General features: G+C 38.9%; 1 protein-coding gene across 2 annotated transcripts in view; it reads left to right on the forward strand.

The window, feature by feature from the left end:
* The window catches only part of LOC138059160 (uncharacterized), a 28,650-nt gene extending 25,261 nt beyond the window's left edge, over window positions 1-3,389 (forward strand). For both annotated transcript variants that reach the window (XM_068904697.1, XM_068904696.1), the window contains exon 5: window positions 1-3,389. This exon is cut by the window's left edge and continues 238 nt beyond it. The gene's annotated coding sequence lies outside the window, so the exon portion shown is untranslated.
* Window positions 3,390-5,000: the final 1,611 nt, after the last annotated feature.

Here is a 5,000-nt window from a genome sequence, read left to right on the forward strand (position 1 = left end):
TTTAATATTAGACTGCAAAACAGTCGTTTTCTTCCCTTTTCGGAAGGCGCGAAGCGCCGTAAGCGTGATCCTCGCGTGTGAAGCGCGCGAGCCTCACACGCCCGTAGGGCGTCTCTCCCCATTCTCCTTTGCCGTTTTTACACTCACTCCAGACGTTTCGTTCGAATATTTACCGCGTTCGCTTGCGTTCGCAAAAAATACGACTATTTTGCAGTGTATTTTAATATTGTCTGATAAAGTGCTAATTTTATCCAGCGAGCAGTTGGTTTCTCCATCGAACATAGTTAGTATCCAAATCCAAATCTGGATTCAATGCACGTGGGGTGTGGGCCCCGACACACGGCTTCAACGGCGATGTTGACACCGCTTGCCATCCCCCCCCCCCCTCCCTTCCCTTCTTTCAACCGTGTTGAAACATGTTGAATCGGAGTTGAATCGATTTTGAATGAGTTAAAAAGTGTTAAAACTTTGCTTCAACAACCATTCAACATTTCTTTTGTTATCGCGAATGTTGAATGAAGTTGAAGCTGTTTGCCCACCTCTTTTAACGATAGAGAACTTAAAGGAGCTCAGTCACGGTATTTTGAGTTATTTTGAGCATCGACAAAATTACTGTTAAATTGAAGGAAACCTGAAAATAATACTTTACAAAGATAGAAAAACACCAAAGAGATTATAACAAAGCATAAAGGAACGAGGATGGTTAAGGATGGAGAAGATTGACATGGATGGCGAACAACGAAATTGAAAAGTTTAGCTAAACTTTTCAAACCATTTAACCGTGACTCAGCCCCTTTTATCAACGACGACTGAGACGGCAACGAGAACGTCATCTCAAAATATAAATTCTCGTTAATGTAAACACGTCGTGACTTTTCCGACCTTTTTAATATGACAAGGGCTTCAAACCCTTGAAGCTGTCAAAAGATCAGGATGCAATAAATCACTTAAGCTAATCTGCATGGAACGAAACAGTTGGGTTCTACGGGGGAGTCGTTGTTTACGATTTTTAATGCTACATTAACACGAGGCTATCGATTTCTAATGAGTCAGCAAAGAATAAAGTACTGCATGAATATATTGAAAGTGCATTGCGTAATGAGCTATCTCTGGGAATTTGAACCCATAGACCATTTTACAATTGTGTGCTTAGTTACCTGGTCTTTGAATGAAAGTGAGGCTGGACTTGACCTTGCTTTGATAGAAACCACACAGCTTTTCTTATGTAATTTCCTACTTATTAGCATGAGAACAACATCGTTAACATAAGAAAAGCAGTGGGGTTTCCATCAAAGCAAGGTCAACTCCAACCTCACTTTCATTCGAAGGCCAGGTAACTAAGCACACAACTGTAAAATTGTCTATTATACCAGAAATCTTTGAGCGATTCGAAATATATCAGTTTTTTTATGGCTAATAGCTGGCTCGTTAAGAAAAGCTAAAAGGCTTAAACTTGGACTTTTAAGTAAGTTTAACAAGTTCTTTTACCTTTTGAAGCCAATTTGTGAATAGCATGATGCCTTGTGCGAGAAAACTCGTGTGTTAATGAAACAAAATATAAGCAATGACGCCAGAAAAGATTCCCTTTGCATTGTACTGTCAAATGACGTTTTATGTTTTTCATAAATTAAGTTCGGTAGACAGTTTGAGATGAAGAGTATTCTTGCTTTCATTTAACAATAGAATGTTTCTTTGTATGTTGTTGAAATTTTGCGAGGTATTTCTTGAACATTTTAAGTGGTTTGACGTCTAATTATTTTCTGTCACTACACGGAATACATTACGAGTAGGTCGTTTTGAATCCAGTATCCGGATAATCTCTAAAAGCTGGGACACACTAGGCGATAAGTCGCTGCGACACGTCGCGGGCACAAGTCGCCACAACAATTCGCTTCGTGTGACACGGTTAATTTTTTGAAAATCATTATCGCTGCGGCAGAATTTGTCGTTCCGATCGCAGCGACAAACTTTGCGAAAGCAGCGTTGTAGCACAGTGTGTACACTTCAGGCAACAAGTCGCTGCGACAAAATATAAATGCAAACAATGACAGAATGTCATATGGTCCGCCATATTGAATTAGAAAACTAGTTCACATTCCCCCTCATACGAGATCACTGCGTGTGCACGAACAGGCGTCGTGTCGCAGCGACTTGTTTTTCAAGTAGTATACACGAAGCGACTTGTCGCCTAGTGTGTCTCGGCCTTAAAGTGCATATGACTCAAATTTTTTTATTAGCTTGTTCGAAAGAGTTTTCCATATGATGAAGAATGGCGTTTACTTTATTGTAATAGCAGTCTTGGTTGCCGAATTATTCAAGATTTAGATTTATGCAAATTTGAGGACTTGTGACGTCACATAGTGGACACAAAATTATGTAAAATCACAAAATATGGAATATCTTTGCAAATACTAAGTTTGCAGGGTTGAAATTTTGCATGGTTGATGTGCTGCCAAAACTACACATTGCGATAGTGATTATGATGTCACCATAGCAACATACTCCTTACCAGACCTCTAATGAAAAATGCCTTCTTTGTTGCTCCAGAGTCTAACAGACTTCCTTATGCTTATGTTGTGTAATGTCCATATTCGCTCACACCCACTGAATGAACATCAAGAGCAAATAACCCTTATTGGGGAGGGAAACTCTGATTTTACCCTTTATATGGGGAGGGCCTGGAGCCCATTGCGTTGCTATGGAAACGTCACAGTGGGACGTTCATGGAACTTTGTAATGAGTATAATAACTGTGAAAAGTTTCAGTTCCATACAGAAAACGTCCTCAGAGATATTCCATTTTTTGTGATTTTACATCATATTGTGTCCACAATGTGACGTCACAAGTCGTCTAATTTGCATAAATCAAAACCTTGAATAACTCGGCAACCAAAAGAGCTATCACAATAAAATGAACGCCGTTCTTCACCATTTTGAAAGCTCTTTTAAACAAGCTAAAAACTTTAAAGGGGTAGGACAATATACATTTGGTAAGCCATTATAGAGTGTTTTCACTCACGTGATCCGTAACCTTGTTTTTCCTCCGAAACAAAAGAAATCGTTTGCATGGTAACAGAGCTCAATTCCCGGAGGATCAGTTGGGGACACCAACATGGCCGCCGTTCCATTGTTTAGGAACACCAACATGGCTGCTGTGACGTCAAATGAAAACACTCTATTGTCTTGACCCAAAACCACTTGACACCCGGAACATGTTGAAGACAGAGATTTTAAATAATTTTATAGCATGCATGAGTTGTTTATTTATGAAGTTCACTAAAATAGTTGAGCTATTTAATGAAATATATGAATACAAAGAAGATAGTATAATATGTTTAAGAAATTAAAAGCGTTGCTGAACTTAAGCACATCAATAAAGTTTGATTTCTCAATTTTTGAAAAGTGACATTTATAGTCCGGCAGCTAGGGCGATACACTTGATAGCGGGAAAGGAAACTAGTTGAAGTCTAGAGGAGCGTTTAACTGCCACAAATGGTACATAGTCCGGCAGGTACAAAACACAGGTCTCTCTCAGGTCACAGATCTCGTTCACGGGTCTCTGTTTTACATATACAGAAACAAACCTAAACATTCTTTAAAGCTGACCTTAGGCCTAATTAGACCTAAACAAGAGTTTTTAGGCCTAAGGTTAGCTTTAATGAAACAGAGACCTGTAACCGGCCGCGGAGACCTGGGTTTTGTACGTGCCCCAATCAGTCTATTCGCCACATCAACCTAACAGTTCACTAGGTAAACGGGTTTGCCAAAAATCAAGAATACGGAATCTGGAATATAGTATACGTTGTTCAACCAGAGTCGATTGAAATTATCCAACGTCTTTCAAATGTTTACTTTCATCTTCCGTTTAATTGATAGCATTGTGATTTCTTTTGTCCAGGATTGCATCTAATTAGACGCACGCTGATCATGTTCAATAAGCGTCGCGAAGTGTTCTCTTACTCTTTCCCCAACTTCAACATCACTCGTGGTTCGGAATACAGACAATTAACGTCACCAACTATCCATGTACGAAATTCGAAAGGGGATTCATGATGCGCTTTTTTTTCGCAGGACATAATATCTATGCTCGTGCTCAAATACTACAACAACTGTCTCCTAGATTTTCTCAATTCTTGACCGCTTGAGCTGAAACTGTTTTTATAGCAATAAAGAGTGCGTACTATAGGTGTAGTGGTGGTTTGAAATAGTTTGCTTAGGGGTTAGTTCTTAAGCAACTAGGATGAACAATATATGTTATAAATTTCAATTTATCAAGTGCTTGACAATTTCCATATGAATCTCCGTAAAAACGAGGATTTCTGTTGTCTATTGTTCCCATTCTGGAATGCGGTCAATCAAACGCATCCTAACATTGTAGCCAGAGCGCGAACCGAAAAAAACAAAAAGGTCTAAAGTTCAAAAACGGAGTCGAAAGCTATCCTTTGATTGTAACAAGGGTCCGTAATTTACAACCTCGTTCCCAGGGTCACTATGTCGAGGATGGAGGCCCTGGAAACGAGGTTGCGTAACTTACGGTACGGACCGATAAAACGAGCTTTGTAAGATATTTGTTCTATCTTTGGTAATCAGCGGCGCGCGGGAAAGGAAACTAGTTGAAAGCGGAAGGTTTAATCGCCATAAAGATCTGAAAAACTTTAAGTATAAGCTGACTTACAATAAGTTGGTTTTTAAAATAGTTGCTCAGTTGCAAGATTCAAACGGTTTTAAATGTTTATGCAACAGAAAATACATGAAAAACTGGCTTGAAGATGATTTATCGAAATTTCAAATTTAGCGGGCCATACCTGTAGAATACGGCTCGCTAATTTAGCCAATCACAGCGCTTGTACTATCTGAGAAATATAATATATAATAAAGGAAAATAGCATGTATATAAAAGACAAAGTTAATAATTATAATAAAGTAATTTGATTTCAAATCAAAACACTTGCTCCCTAAGTACTTAAAACTAAGGGTAACGCTTTTGCATGGCTTCACTAT

This window comes from Montipora capricornis, chromosome 8 (assembly GCF_036669925.1).
Source record: "Montipora capricornis isolate CH-2021 chromosome 8, ASM3666992v2, whole genome shotgun sequence".
Taxonomy (NCBI): domain Eukaryota; kingdom Metazoa; phylum Cnidaria; class Anthozoa; order Scleractinia; family Acroporidae; genus Montipora; species Montipora capricornis.